This window comes from Schistocerca nitens, chromosome 4 (assembly GCF_023898315.1).
Source record: "Schistocerca nitens isolate TAMUIC-IGC-003100 chromosome 4, iqSchNite1.1, whole genome shotgun sequence".
Classification (NCBI taxonomy): domain Eukaryota; kingdom Metazoa; phylum Arthropoda; class Insecta; order Orthoptera; family Acrididae; genus Schistocerca; species Schistocerca nitens.
In genome coordinates, this window is record NC_064617.1 from 272,215,356 (window position 1) to 272,231,060 (window position 15,705).

Below are 15,705 nucleotides of genomic sequence, written 5' to 3' on the forward strand. Positions count from 1 at the left end.
ATAGTGACGGAGACATCCCCCAGCTTAGCACAAGCGAGCAAGGCCCGCGACTGGGCGGAGGACGCCGTTTTTATCAACACCGATCCGGACCGCATCTTTGACAAGCCCTCCACCTCCCCAAACTTGTCCTCTAAATGCTCGACAAAGAACTGAGGCTTCACGGACATAAAAGATTCCCCATCAGCTCTGGTACAGACAAGATATCTGGGCGAATACTGCTCACTTGCATGTAATGCCTTTCGTTCCTCCCATGGTGTGGCGAGGGAGGGGAACGATTTGGGGTCATAAACGTTACCTTTGAAATGGGCCCTCGAACGCTTAGAGACTGCTGGTGGCTGGCCACCAGCAAGAGAAGAAGTGCCACGCTTCATTGCGTGTCATCCACCCTGATGCCACCTACTCCGACCAAGGGCCCTCCCCACGGGCGCCACCCAGCCACAGCAAAGGCCACCTGGCAGGATGGCCATTGCCGGGAGTCCCGATGCCCCAAGGAGATGGGCATCTACTCCTTGGCATACGTGGGGAGTTAACGGCGCAGGCATCAGTAGAGCGATCCCTGTGTTGTCAGGGGGCTACAACCAAGAGGGTACATGGCGGCCCCACCACAACGGACTGGCTACCGTGCTGGATCTTAGGTGCAAAACTGACCAAGGTCGTCGTCGCAGATAAAAGAAACACTGCAGAGTGCAGCGTGGTAATCGCCCAAGAGATCGAAAACGAGCGGGACACCATTGCAACGACGAGAAAGCCGGCTAAAGGTCTAATTGCACGACGGATACAGTGCACCATGTAAGGCGCCCTTCCCCAATTGGCTCGCTCTTCGGAATAATTTAGAAAGATGGAGGTCAAACCCGAGAGGGGACCATCACATATGGCCGAAACATTTGAGACTCCTTTTAGTCGCCTCTTACGACAGGCAGGAATACCGCGGGCCTATTCTAACCCCCGAACCCGCAGGGGGTAGGGATGACAACTGCATAGCCAGATAGACAATCATTGGAGACTGTATATAGAATCTTATTTAAATCACAAGTGCCAGGGGTACTTCCAGTATAATCGTTCTATACATCGAGTGTTCATACATGAAAGCTTCCCTAAGATCCCATCCGAGTTCTGTACTCTAGGTCACCTTGCAGCCTTCTTTCTCTACAACGGAGCAGTGAGGAGTTGGCGGCCCACACCACCGACACCTCATGCCAAGTAAGTTCTCTGACGCGCACCAACGCAGTCCTTCCACTCCCTCTCAGGACATGTCAGTGGGACACGACAGAGGTTAGACCAATTTTCTGGTGCCAGGTGTGGGGTATAGGTGAGGTATCTACGGGTGAAGAAGCGGCAGTATAGAGTACTGGAATAGGCAGAGGGGCGTTAAGTAGCACCAGCAGCACACAACGAGAGGGTCGACACATCGCGCCGTCGCAGAACGAGAGGGTCGACACATCGCGCAGCTGCGGAGCCAGAGGGTCGACGCAGTGCACCGTCGCGGGTCCAGGGGGTCGCCGCGGCACGTCTAAGCAGAAGGTGCTGATTCACGCCAACGCAGCACCAGCGTCGCATCGCGCCGCCGGGGTAGAGAGGCGCCGGTCCGTTTTTAATAGTGACGTTATCACATTTTGCCTCGTGCTTGTGCTCCACTCATTTTTAATTTCTGTCGCTGCAGAAATTTACAGCGGTTTGGAGACACCACAAGCAGCGATGTTTTCTGTTGCTAGTTTCTTTCTGATGTGGTTTTCCTTTTCTAAAAATAACAAAAATGTTGAATACACCGAAAAAAATGTTGAATACACCGGTTCTCGTCCGATCACCGAAGTTAAGCAACATGGGGCCCGGTTAGTACTTGGATGGGTGACCGCCTGGGAACACCGGGTGCTATTGGCTCCCCTCCATTTTTTCCTTTTTACGTCGCTACCCCTGCCAGCCCTCCTTCCGTACCACCTTTCTGTTGTGACAGAGATACTTCCTTCAGCACTTTAAACCACTGCAATGACCGTAAGGTACGAAATTGCAGTAATTAACTCAGTTTGAGGGAGAATGTTCTAACGAAGTTTGCCAGGAAGGCTTTGCAAACGACAAAACAGTACGAATCGGCAAATGTGTTCTGAAATACAGTACTTCAGCGCCTACTGTTCTGTAGCAGTGTACAGTTCCAAATTTGATTTGTAATCGTAAATTTATTCTTTAGTCGTCTCGTCTCCTCCCGCAGACGCTTCTCGTGCTCGCGCTGTCATATGGACCACGACCCGAGCGGCAGCGAGCGGCAGTCGGGACAAGTCGGGACAAGTCGGGACGGAAGGGCACAGGTGAGAATGCACCACGCAAATTACGCAAACATCTGGAAGCGCGCCGCGCGTCAGGTGAGGAAGCTGCTTTCGGCAGCGGGGGCGCTCTCCAGCAGGACACTGCCACAACCCCGCGCACGCAACCCGCCGCCCGGCCGCGCGCCGGATAACAGGGACAAGATGCGTCGTCCGCGAGTGTCGGAGGCCGCACGCACCAAGCGAATGACAGGCGGTGCATCGAGGCGCACTCCGCACCGCCTTCGAGGTGGAAGGACGTGCCTTGCGTCAAATGTGCCACCGAAAACGGCGATTGTGTGCGTTGGGAGAAGAGGCGAATGCGCCTTCGGTCGCGCGGCTACATTATAAGGACGCCAACGGCCATACCGGTCGGTCGCGCTCCAGCCGACACCTCGGTGCTGTGGCTCCGCCCTGCCGGTCGTTCGCTGTCAGTGGTGACTTGGCTGTCGTCGCGTGCGCGTCGGCGCGTCGTTGTTCCTGCCCGTGTTTGTGTTTGCTGTTCTACAGCCGGTAAGTACCACCATGTCGACATTTAACAGGGCGAATAGCGCACAGTGCGTTTTTGATCGTAATGCTAAGCGGCCGACAGCTTTTGAGATTCATGAGTGGATTTTCGATGAGCTTAAGTTACCGGACGCAGTCGTAGACACTTTCCAGCTTGATTTTATTTTGTATTCGTTGTTCATTAAGTTTACCAGTGCAGACCATTACGACAAATTTATTGAAACGTTTGCTGGCGCTCCCAAGTTTAAACATTTTGATGGCGGTGTCAGTGATCAGATTATTCCCTCTGTCTATGGGGGTGCGAACTGTTCGCGTTATCGATGTTCCACCGGAATGTCCAAATGATTATATATCCCGCGGTTTGACACAGTTTGGCACGGTATTGTCTATCAGTAATGACACGTGGGGTAGCGGGTACTGTTACTGTCGCCGGAGTGTGCGAATAGATCTCAAAAAGCACATTCCATCTTACTTTATGATCGCGGGCGTGCGTGCGTGCGTAATTTAGTTATGTCGGGCAACCGCCAACTTGATCTGTCTGTCACTCGTCTGAAAATTTGCGTACTGACTGCCCTCGGCGACGCCCTGTTCAGCTCCCTCGCTTACGACCTGTAGACACCTCTTGTCAGTTTGTCCCGCTTTTGAATGAAGTTGTAGCGGGCACGGTATGCCAACCCGTTCATCCTGCAGTAGGCGCAACCCTTCCCTCTGTGTCCGATGAATCGGTGACTCCTGCTATGGATATTGTTGACGCGTCGAAAGTGAATCTTTTTCTTCGCGGCCAGTACCCGTTCCGCCAGCTGCCCTAACGGAAACTTCTGTCCCTGTTACTGGATACGTGGAGGCGAGTCTGCTCCCGCCGCCCGCCCCGAAGGAAAAGCATACGCAGCCGAAGCAGCAGCGTAACGTCAAGGGGAAGAAATCTAGGGATAGTTCGCCGACCCATCTCTCTCAGGGACCGGCAGTGAAGCTGAGACACTATCGTCGTGTTCAGGCAGTGGAACGAAAGAAGACATGGAGACATGGAGACGCGCATCCAGAAGAAAACTCAGCATTTGCGTCAGCTCCTGGGTAATCAGGGCGATAAGGCTGAGCCGCCTGTAAAGCGTAAAAGCGAGCAGGCCGGCGATCAGTCATTGTGACGGCAACGCACGCGATCGGTTGCGGGTGCGGCCTCTTCCACACGGGTGGAACAGATGGAAGCGGAAGCCGAAGCTCCACATGTTGTCGACCGGGAAAGTATGGAAGACGATGAGGCTTGGTGGAAGTCGCCGGAGGACGCCCCACTGTCGGGGATGGTTCCGGAACCCCCACCCGCACCTACGTAATTGCTTTCACGTCCAAACCACTTAGTAGTTGTTTTAATGTAGCCTTTCTGTGATTGTCAAGTTTACTGCGTTTGCACTAATCACTCTGTGGCTTGCACGTGGAAAATATTTAACAGTTGCGATAGCGCTTTCTCGCTTTCTTACTTTTGCTCTGTTTGTAAAGTGGCTTGCCAAAGGCTTATGAGATTAGCAACGGTGTTATGTTTTACTGTGAATGTTTGCCGTGCCGGCCGCTGGTGGCCGAGCGGTTCTGGCGCTACAGTCTGGAACCGCGCGACCGCTACGGTCGCAGGTTCGAATCCTACCTCGGGCATGGATGTGTGTGTTGTCCTTAGGTTAGTTAGGTTTAAGTAGTTCCAAGTTCTAGGGGACTTATGACCTCAGCAGTTGGGTCCCATAGTGCTCAGAGCCATTTTTGCCAATGTTTGCCGTGATGTGTTTGTCACCCTCTGGACGGTGTAGTACCGCCGTTTGACTTCCTGCTGCCGCCGTTTCGCTTTTATTGTCACGTTGTCTTGTGGCCATACTGTTCTGCTGAGGGGCGGTTTCTGTATGCTTGTTGGCGCTTCTTTACAGCAGTTTTTTGTTTGTTCTGGAAATAAAAAAAAATCGTTCAAATGGCTCTGAGCACTATGGGACTTAACATCTGAGGTCATCAGTCCCCTAGAACTACTTAAACCTAACTAGCCTAAAGACATCACACACATCCATGCCCAAGGCAGGATTCGAACCTGCGACCGTAGCGGTCACGCCGTTTCAGACTGTAGCGCCTACAACAGCACGGCAATTCCGGCCGGCCATAAGGGCTGCGTACAAAGTTTTATTATTTACTGATCTCATAAGATTTGGCCGTTATGATGTCCTCCTTCAGGTGGTGGCTGCCAGAGTTTTTAGTGATATTCCTGGCTATGGTGTTATTTACAACGTGGACCGTGATTCTAAGGGTGGCACTGCCATTTTATAGAAGGACACGTTCGAGCCTCAATATGTTCAGGTGATGCCTAACGGCCGTGCCATTGCGTGTACGATAAAAGGTGTCCGTGTTGCAAATATCTATGCGGCATCGGGCACGGACAAGCGCCGTGACCGGTCGCGTTGTTTTAGCTATGACATCTGTCCTTTTTTAACAACTGGTCGTCCACTTGTGGTAGGAGGTGTTTATAATTGTGTTGTTGATGCTGCAGATATGAGTACCGCGCCCACACTGTGTCAAGAACTTGCCGCGTTGATTACTGCTGCTGATTTGTGTGATACTTGGCGACATTTCCACCCACATCGCACTGTATTCACGCATATCTACCACACCGGAGGCAGTCGCATTGACCGTATTTATGTTTCTCGCGCCCTCAAGGATGCTCTCCGCCATGTTGATGTGCTACCCGTGGCTTTCAGTGATCATTGTGGCTACGTTTGTGATGTGCGGCTGCAGTGTGGGGCTGCGGCTCCTGTCCCGCGGGTTTGGAAATTAAATGTCACTCACTTGCCGAAGGACGGTTTCCGACTGACTATTACGGCTGTGTGGGACTCTTGCGTTCAAAAAGTTGGCAATTACCCCTCGACGCTCGATTGGTGGTTGGCGTTAGCTAAGCCTCAGCTACGTCGCGCCGCGCAAGCGTTCAGTCGCGAGGAGTCGTACTGGAGGAACCGTACGCTCGACTTTTACCAGCAGTGTCTTAGGGATGCTTTCGACGCCCCTATTGACCAATACGGTAACCTCCGTCTGCGGCTCAATCGCATTAAAAGCAAGATTCTGGGTATTCATCGCGAAAGGGCGAAAGGTTACATAGTCCGTAGTCGTTTTGCGGGCGCCGTTGATGAGGAGCATCCGACGACTTTTTATTTGGCAAAGGAGAGACGCTTGGCGTCTACGAAATGTGTTCGAAGTTTAACAGATGATGGCGATCGCATCGGTGGCAGGCGGGATATGGTCGCTCACGTCACTGACTATTATTCCGCGTTGTTTTCCAACTACGATGGTGATGGAATCGCCACTGCCGCCTGTTTAGACGAGCTGCGTTGTTTTTTAACGGACGACGATCGCGCCGACTTAACTGCAGCGTTGTTGCCACAAGATGTTTTTCCGATATTGAAGGCGTGTCCCGAAGGGAAGTCTCCAGGGCCCGACGGTTTACCGACGGAATTTTATCTCGCCGTCTGGGACATTATTGGGGGCATGTTCACTTCATTGATTAACGAAGTCCTTCGTGGTGTGGCAGTACCCAGCCGTTTTATGGACGGTAGGGTGGTGCTTATTCCTAAGAAGAAAGGAGACTGTCGCGTCCAAGACCTGCGGCCTATCACCTTATTAAATGCCGACTATAAGATCGTTGCGAGGTGTGCGGCTGACAAGTTGAAATAGGTCATGGATAAGGTTATTGCTGCCCCTCAGTCGTGTGGAGTACGGCGTCGTGACATCTTTACTGGGGCTTCTGCATACAGGGACGTAGTATATTCAGCAGCGGCCCCTGGTACCTCCGCAGGTATCTAATCCATTGCCAACGCCTTTGATCGTGTCAGCCAGGACTACCTCCTTCAGGTTATGTCGCACATGGGTTTTGGTCTCCAATTCCTGGAAGTGGTATGCAACTTACTTACGGGAGTTCGATCGGTCGTCATAGTAAATGGCTGGCTGACCGTGCCTCTTCCGATACGTAGTTCTGTTCGGCAATGCTGTCCGTTGTCGATGTTTTACTTTGTGATTGCCATTGATTCACAGCTGCGAGCTCTCGACCGTACACATCATGGGGTACGAATTGTCAATGTGTCCTTGCGATGTTCAGCTTATGCTGATGATGTGGGCGTTTTTGTGGCGCATTCGGCGGATGCTGATGCAACTCGAGTGTTATTGGAACGTTATGAACGAGCTTCTGGTGCCCGGATAAATGCACGAAAAACTGTGCTCCTGTAAGCTGTCAGGCAAATACAACACCTTCCATGAAAACCCTGACATGATAAGCAAATCCAGCAGTATGTCACATAGCTCCGAATAAATCGTGACATTAAATTAACCAAAGTAATGCGATCAACGAGTGAGCAAATGGAATACAACAGACTAACACAAGAACGCCTAAATGCATGTAATACCTTCCCACCGTGAAACAGACGCAGTTCCGAGGGGAGAAACGAGAACAGAAGCCGAGAGCAGAACCGTATTAAGCTAGAAGGCCCTACGATAAGGGACGGACACCCACGTCACCAGCTAACCACCAGGACCACCCCCCAACCCACGTTAAAAGCTAGAGCCCTCCAGAAGAACAGTATAGATCTTACGATAACACAAATAGGGCCACACCAGCTGCAAGTTTTAGGGTGAGACTTTTTCGCGTCTCTATTTAAAAACATTGCCTCACCACGAAAAGTATAACGTTTCTCATTGGATAGACAGAAATGAAATCAAATTAAATGTCGTGTGGCTAGGGCCTCCCGTCGGGTAGACAGTTCGCCTGGTGCAGGTCTTTCGAGCTGACGCCACGTAGGCGTAGAAAGAGTTGCTTCCGAGACGGCGAGCGGTAGGGAGCTGCGCCGGCCGCCGGCCGCCGCCCCCTGACGAACGCCGACAAGGTAATGAACGCACGCGATGCCGCATTTTTGAGCGCATAAGGCTTCACTCAGAACTGCAGAAGTCTCATCTGTTACATCCCCTTTTTACGTAATACTAGTGTCGATCGTCAATTGAAGCTCATGGTATTCACATTTGCTACATAAGTTAAAATCTGAACTGCGATGATTTTTCTGTTATACAATTATTGAGAAGCCACATCAGCCACTATAATTTACGAGAAGTTAAATAAGTAATTAAAGATAATTGAGGGTCACTAGACCATTTTGATAGTTTTCTCTTTTATGAAACTTAACATAAATCTATATTATAGATGTGATATGGCATAGGTCATCCTTCGATCCATTATAGAACTTTGAGACCCATTCTGGGAATATTCGTTCACATTTTTGTTGAATGCAGTTGGTTTTAATCATCCTGTATTAAAATATTTCCTTTTATGAATAGTGCAATTTATAAAGAATGTTTTGTGAGTAGAATAAAATTTCCAATGGTAAACTTAACTGCTTTTTCGACGTTATTTTACCAGCTAACTAAAAATAGAAAAGCCTTGAACCCCTTCCACTAAATTTAGTTAGTATTAAGATTCTTTTACAGGGAGTGCAGTGGAGCTGACGCTGAAATTATTAAGTATTTGATTACATCATCGCTAGTCTCACTGAACTCTTCTAAACTCTACGTGTCATGTGTGGTCTGGTGTCTCCTTACCAGCAACAGGTCCCAGGTTCAAACTAGTCAATTCCCTAAAAAAAAACACGCTCAGAGCGTTGTTGCGCGAAAGTGGTAGGGAGACAAGACTTAGAACAGACAGACACCATGCAGAATGTTAGACTCCTTCCACTGGGATTGCAGGGTGTTGACGACCGAAGGCCATGGTTCCGCGTTGTTTCACACCACACCATTTCGGGCCTTGATGTTACTGCGTCGCCGCAGAACATGCAGGCTCGTTATTGGCCGTCACTCCTTACTGGTATTCGAATTCTTTGTTGCACATATGCTTACTACAAAAAGTTGACCTAATTTACACGTTTTTTCTTTCGCGGGCATGGTACGTTGCGCAGCTGCTCAGCGTTCCGAAATTGATTGCACGTTCCATTTCACGGGTTGTACATTTGTTACTTTGGCGTAATGAAATTTTTAAAGTGCGGGCGTCGGTTTGTGTCCTTGACAGATCCTTGGGAGGCCTAGGACTTGTTGATTTTCGACGCAAATGTACGGCGTTGCTTGTAAACCGCACAGCTGCATTGCAGGCCAGCTGTCCGTGTGGGACAATGGCTGCTTTATTGGAGATTTGTCGGCCGGCGTCTGAGCGCGCCCCCGTTTCCGCTGCCGACACCCCTTATCGTTTGTCGTTCGTGCGAGATTATTATCTCACTTGCAGTTACGTTTTGAGAATGGCTAACGATCCACGCCGTACAGCACGGCGTATCTGCAATTGTATGATGGATTTTCTTATTTGGCGTATATTTGGGATTGTTTTGTGACGGCAAAAAGTAAAAAGACATACCGTGCAGATTTCGCGAACTATTTGAATGTGGCGATCTCTCACGCTTATACGAAAGTTCTGCTTAGTTGAATTTTCTATATTGCATTTATTTATTAATTTATTTCTTTAATAATTTTTTTCCTAGTTTGGACACTTTCGTGTCTTCTTTGTGTACTGCCACACCCATTTTCTTTCTCCATTTATGGTCACGAAATTCGGGGCATGTGTTAATCCAGATGCTTATCACTGCCACAACTATTATGTTTAGCTTGTGTGCCTGTTTTTCTCAGTCACCTTGTTTTTATGGGTGCAGTGTCGACTGATTATATGTTTAACTATTTTTCTGCGGCATGATATGCCAGGTATTTTCGTTTTTTTGAAGCGTGGCGAGCTTATTACCTAATATTTCAGTTTTACTTTTTGTGGCGGTGATTGTTCGCGATTTCCTTTCTTTTCTTCATTACCGCGACGTGCTCCACTTTTGCGTCCCGTGCAACTGTTCAATCCAATTCGGATTTCCCGCTGAGGAATCTTACAGGGGGTTGGAGACAGTTTACGTAGCGATGTTCTATGTTGTATCTTGTTTCACTTTTCTGCCTTTTTGGCCCTCCTTTTTAACGCAAAAACAAAAAATTTTTTAAAAACCTCGCAAAAATATACAAAAATGTAAAAAAGAGAAACAACAATTTATAATAACAAAACAATATTGTTTCCAAAAACATTTACAAAGATTTACATAACAAAAAAAACAATATTTGTCCACGGTGTCCTACATGTTCCCTTTCTGCAATGCCAATTGACGAACATGGAACACACACTAAAACGTGGATTTCATTGTATTTACATGGAAGTAACACTCTACGCTTTCTAATTTGGCTTGTGTGCCAGTATTAAGTATCTTCTCGTTTTTGCAATGTGCCGAGCTTCATTGATTTATGGTTCAAGTTTTCCTTTGGAGGTAGCGATTGTTTTTGGTTCCCTATCGCGGAATAGCTCTAATTTTCTAAAGAACTTTTAAGGTAAAACAAACAAAAAAAAATAAAATACACGGGTACTCGTCCGAAAAAAAAGAAAAATACACCGGTTCTCGAAGAAAAAAAAAAGAAAAAGAAGTACACCGGTTCTCGTCCGATCACCTAAGTTAAGCAACATCGGACCCGGTTAGTACTTGGCTGGCTGCCCGCCTGGGAACACCTCGGTGCCTCGCGTGCAGTGTTTCCTTGTGCGACTTGGCCGGCGGCGCCTCGCGTGTCGTCTGCTTCCGTTGCCTCGTGGCTATTTATCATCTGAACTGTAAGGTTGGTTGGTTGGTTTGAGGATTAAAGGGACCAAACTGCAGAGGTCATCGGTCCCTTGTTTCATAAACACACAGAGCACAGGGAAACCATCCATTAGTCAATCGAAGCACAAGATAAAAATTCCAGGGGAAGAAAATCCCCAAGGTCAATAATAAAGAAACATCGAAAACGGAGCACAGCAACAAAAACAACACAGAGAAGAAAGGTAGAAGGAATTAAAACTGCACAGCAGAGGACTGTGGCTGGCTGATCACGAAAATAATAGGATGAGCCAGCCACTCTGCAACACGTTAAAACCTCCAGCATAAAAGATTAGGGTGGAGTCGAATTACAACGCAAAACAAAGTAAAAGATACAGCACAAAAGAGGGTGATGTAATAAAATTAAATGGACCCATAAAAGCCGCTTGCGCGAATAAAACTTAAAACCCGATCTGCCATAGAGACATTGTCACCTAAAAGAGATGATAAATCACCCTGGAGATTAAAAGCACGCCTGAGAGCGGTTAAAAGAGGACATTCCAACAACAGATGGGCCACCGTCATGGTTGCACCACAGCGACAACGAGGGGGGGGGGGGGGGTCCTCTCGACGCAGCAGATGACCATGCGTCAGCCAGGAGTGACCAATGCGGAGCCTACAGAGAATATCAGAGTCCCTGCGAGAGGCCCGCATGGAGGAACCCCACACGGTCGTGGTCTCCTTTACACGCCGCAGCTTGTTGGGTACAGACAGAGTGCGCCATTCGTCTGCCCACATCCCAAAGGCCCGACGGCGTAACACCGATCGGAGATCAGTGGCCGGGAGGCCGATCTCCAACGGCAGTTTGCGGGTAGCTTCTTTAGCTAACTTGTCGGCGTGTTCGTTTCCCGCTATCCCAACGTGTCCCGGGGTCCATATGAACACCACTGAACGTCCACGCTGGTCAAGAGCATGAACGGACTCCTGGATGGCAACAACAATGGGATGGCGTGGGTAGCACTGGTCAAGAGCCTGTAGACTACTGAGAGAGTCACTGCAAATGACAAAAGACTCGCCAGTGCTTGTACGAATACGCTCAAGGGCACGAAAAATGGCTGTTAGCTCTGCGGTGTAAACACTGCAGCCTTCCGGCAAGGAGCCCTGGTCTACATAGTCCGCATGAGCATAACCATACCCCACACGGCCATCAACCATCGAGCCATCTGTATAGATAGCCTCCGAGTCGCGGGATGCGTCGAGGAAAGCAAGAAATTGGCGGCGCAAGACTGCAGGAGGAACTGAATCCTTTTGCCATTGTGAGAGCTGCAGCCGAAGCTGCGGCCGACGAATACACCAAGGTGGTGTATGTTGTTGGACCTGAAAAGCAGATGGAAGAGGCAAAGACTCGAGGTCACTAAGGAGTGACCGAACACGGATCCCAATGGTATGGCCCCATCGAGGCCGCCGGTGTGGGGTATGGACTGCCGCATTGGCGAAAAGGAGACTGTAGTTAGGGTGACGGGGAGAACAACGGACGTGGGCAGCATAGTTGGCTAAGAGTTGTCGACGCCGAATGTGGAGCGGAGGAACCCCAGCCTCAGCAAGTAGGCTATTAACAGGACTGGTGCGGAATGCTCCCGTCGCCTGTCGAACCCCACAGTGGTGAACGGGGTCCAGCAGTTGCAACGCTGAGGGCGACGCTGAGCCATACGCCACACTCCCATAATCCAGTCGGGACAGCACAAGGGCTTTGTAGAGCTGCAGCATCGTGTTACAATCTGCACCCCAAGTTGTGTTGCTGAGGCAGCGGAGGGCATTCAGATGCTGCCAGCACTGACGCTTGAGCTGACGAATATGTGGAAGCCAAGTAAGCCGGGCATCGAACAGCAATCCCAGAAAACGGTAAGTGTCAACAACCCTGAGCATAGCATCCTGAAGATAGAGCTCAGGGTGGGGATGGACAGCTCGACGCCGACAAAAGGGCATAACACAAGTCTTCGCAGGAGAAAACTGAAACCCATGGGCTAGGGCCCACGCCTGCGCCTTGCGTATGGCTCCCTGCAACCGACGTTCTGCAACACCAATGGTGGAGGAGCTGAAAAAGATGCAGAAATCGTCAGCATATAACGTGGGTGAAACAGACGACCCTACTGCTGCTGCAAGGCCATTAGTGGCCACAAGGAAAAGGGGCACGCTCAAGACAGAGCCCTGCGGAACGCCGTTCTCCTGGATATGAAGTGAACTATGGGATGTGCCAATAAAAACGCGGAATGTCCGAACGGATAAAAAATTCTGAATAAAAATGGGGGGAGAGCCCCGGAGACCCCACCCGTGCAACGTGGCGAGAATATGGTGCCGCCACGTCGTGTCATATGCTCTGGAGAGGTCGAAAAAGACGGAGACGAGGTGTTGGCGCCTGGAAAAAGCAGTGCGGATTGCAGACTCAAGGAAGACCAAAGTATCGGCGGTGGAACGGCCCTGACGGAAGCCGCTCTGGCATGGAGCCAGAAGACCCCGAGACTCGAGCAGCCAACACAGCCGTCGACTCACCATGCGTTCCAGCAGCTTGCACAGAGTATTTGTCAAGCTGATGGGCCGATAGCTATCCACATTAAGTAGGTCTTTACCAGGCTTCAGCACCGGAATGATGGCACTTTCTCGCCACTGCGACGGAAAGACACCATCGCCCCAAACGCGGTTGAAGATGGCAAGAACACATCGCTGACAGTCTGGGGACAGGTGTTTGAGCATCTGATTGTGGACGCCATCTGGCCCAGAGGCTGTATCGGGGCACTGTGCCAGGGCGCTTTGGAGTTCCCACAAACTAAATGGGGCGTTATACGCCTCAGGGTGGCGAGAAGCAAAAGAAAGCCGTTTGCCTTCCTGCCGGCGTTTGAGCGTGCGAAACGCAGGCGGGTAATTCCCCGACGCAGAGGCCCGAACATAGTGCTGTGCGAAATGCTCGGCGATTGCATCGCCATCGGTGGATACCATCACGTTGATGGTAAGACCTGGGACTCCTGTAGAGTACTGCAATCCAAAAATGCGCCGAATCTTCATCCACACCTGGGACGGTGAAGTATGGGAACCAATGGTGGAAACGTACCTCTCCCAGCACTCCTGTTTCCGCCTCTTGATGAGCCGCCGTGCCTGTGCACGGAGACGTTTGAAGACAATGAGGTTCTCCAAAGACGGGTGCCACATATGTCGCTGAAGAGCCCGCCGACGTTCTTTAATGGCTTCAGCGACCTCCGGAGACCACCAAGGCACTGACTTTCGCCGGGGGCACCCTAATGAACGAGGAATGGTACGTTCCGCAGCGGAAGCAATCGCTGCAGTCAGTGTCTCAAGCGCCACATCGATGGTACCGTGGGGGAGAGAGTCAACAGTGGCAGCAGAGGAGAACGTTTCCCAGTTTGCCTTGCTAAATGCTCATCTAGGCAAGCGTTCATGGGAGCGACGCTGGGGTAGTGAAAGGAAGATGGGAAAATGGTCACTACCACACAAGTAGTCATGGACTCTCCAGTGGACCGATGGTACAAGCCCTGGGCAGCACAAAGACAGATCTATGGCCGAGAACGTGCCATGCGCCACACTGAAATGTGTGGCGGCGCCAGTGTTTAAGAGGCAGAGGTCGAGCTGGGAGATGAGATTCTCGACATCTCTGCCTCGGCCAGTAATCTTCGATCCACCCCACAGGGGATTGTGGGCGTTAAAATCCACCAGGAGAAGAAAAGGCGTGGGGAGTTGGGCGACAAGTGCAGCCAATTCGGTCAGGGAGACTGTACCACCTGGAGGGAGATAGACACTGCAGACGGTTATGTCCTGGGTAGTCCTTACGCGTACAGCCACAGCTTCCAATGATGTTTGAAGGGGCACAGGAGCACTATATACAGAGGTAAGGACATACACGCAGGCTCCACCTGACACACAAGTGTAAGTGCCACAGTTGCAGTAATAACCCCTGTATCCACGAAGGGCAGGGGTCCGCATTGCCGGGAACCAGGTTTCCTGGAGGGCAATGCAGAAAGCAGGTTTCAGGCTTAGAAGCTGTCGTAGCTCAGGTAGATGGCTAAAATAACCGCCACAATTCCACTGGAGGATCGTACAAAGCATGTCCTGTAAGGGTATGAAGGTACTGAAAAAGCAAATGCTGCCACCGACTGAGCGACTGACGTCGCAACTGCCATCGTTTCTGAGACGGCGAGATCGAGGTCATCTGGGGACGCAAATAGCTCGACCTCATCCTCAGAGGCTGAGCTGACAGGAAGCGTTGGCGCGGGAACCACTGGGTCCTTAGGCTTCTTAGAGAGCTTCCTCTTCTCTCTCTTGTCTTTGGCAGGAGGGTTGGTATGCTGGGAGTGCTTTCCTGACGCAGTATCAGGAACAGAGGAAGAGCGTGAAGCCCTTCGAAAAGCAGCTGGTGGATTTTTCAGCCACTGGCTAGTGTCTTGAGAGACACTGGTAAAATCCTTGGAAGGGACTCCCCCAAGGAATCCCTTCCGAACGAGTGAGGCCGGAGGAGGCTGTTGCCTCCCCGGCTGAGCAGCCAGAGGAGGCTGTTGCCTCTCCAGCTGAGGAGCCAGAAGAGGCTCTTTCCTCTCCGGCTGAGCAGCCAGAGGAGGCTGGTGCCTCTCCGGCTGAGAGGTGGGGATGGATGTCCCCAGTTGTTTGGGGTCCACTGCCCCCAAACCGGGTGTTTTGGGAGCAGTGGAAGAGAGTGTGGCCCCTACCAGCGGTGGGGCAGGCGTACCTTTACTGTTCTGTGGGCCAACTGAGAAGGGAGTCTTTGCAGGAACTGGTGGCGGCAGTGTTACAGCAGCATAACTCCTGAACATAGGTGTGGGGTTGAGCCACTCTAATTTCTTCCTCGCCTCTTGGTAAGTTAAATGGTCCAGGGTCTTAATTTCTTGTATCTTCCGCTCTCTTTGGTAGACTGCACAGTCTGGCTAGCAGGGAGAATGATGCTCCCCACAGTTATCGCAGGTGGGAGGCGGAGCACATGGAGCATTAGGATGTGAAAGTCGTCCACAATCACGACACGTGGGGCTGGCAGTGCGTCTGGAGGACATGCGAGGTGCCGGGGCTAGCAGTGTATTTATCACTAAGTTCTACTAGAATCCACATATGTAAATCATGCTCTAAGCCCCCCCTATTCTAACTCCGACTTTTGCTGTTGCACAAGGATAAAAGAAATACGCGAACTGACCCTAATCAACCCTGCTAGTGGAGTAGAAGAGAGTTTGGCACCTGCAATAATTTAATTTGATAAA

General features: G+C 50.6%; 1 pseudogene; it reads left to right on the forward strand.

Moving 5' to 3' along the window:
- Positions 1-1,764: 1,764 nt before the first annotated feature.
- Positions 1,765-1,878, forward strand: LOC126254228 (5S ribosomal RNA; annotated as a pseudogene).
- The last annotated feature ends 13,827 nt before the right edge of the window (positions 1,879-15,705 follow it).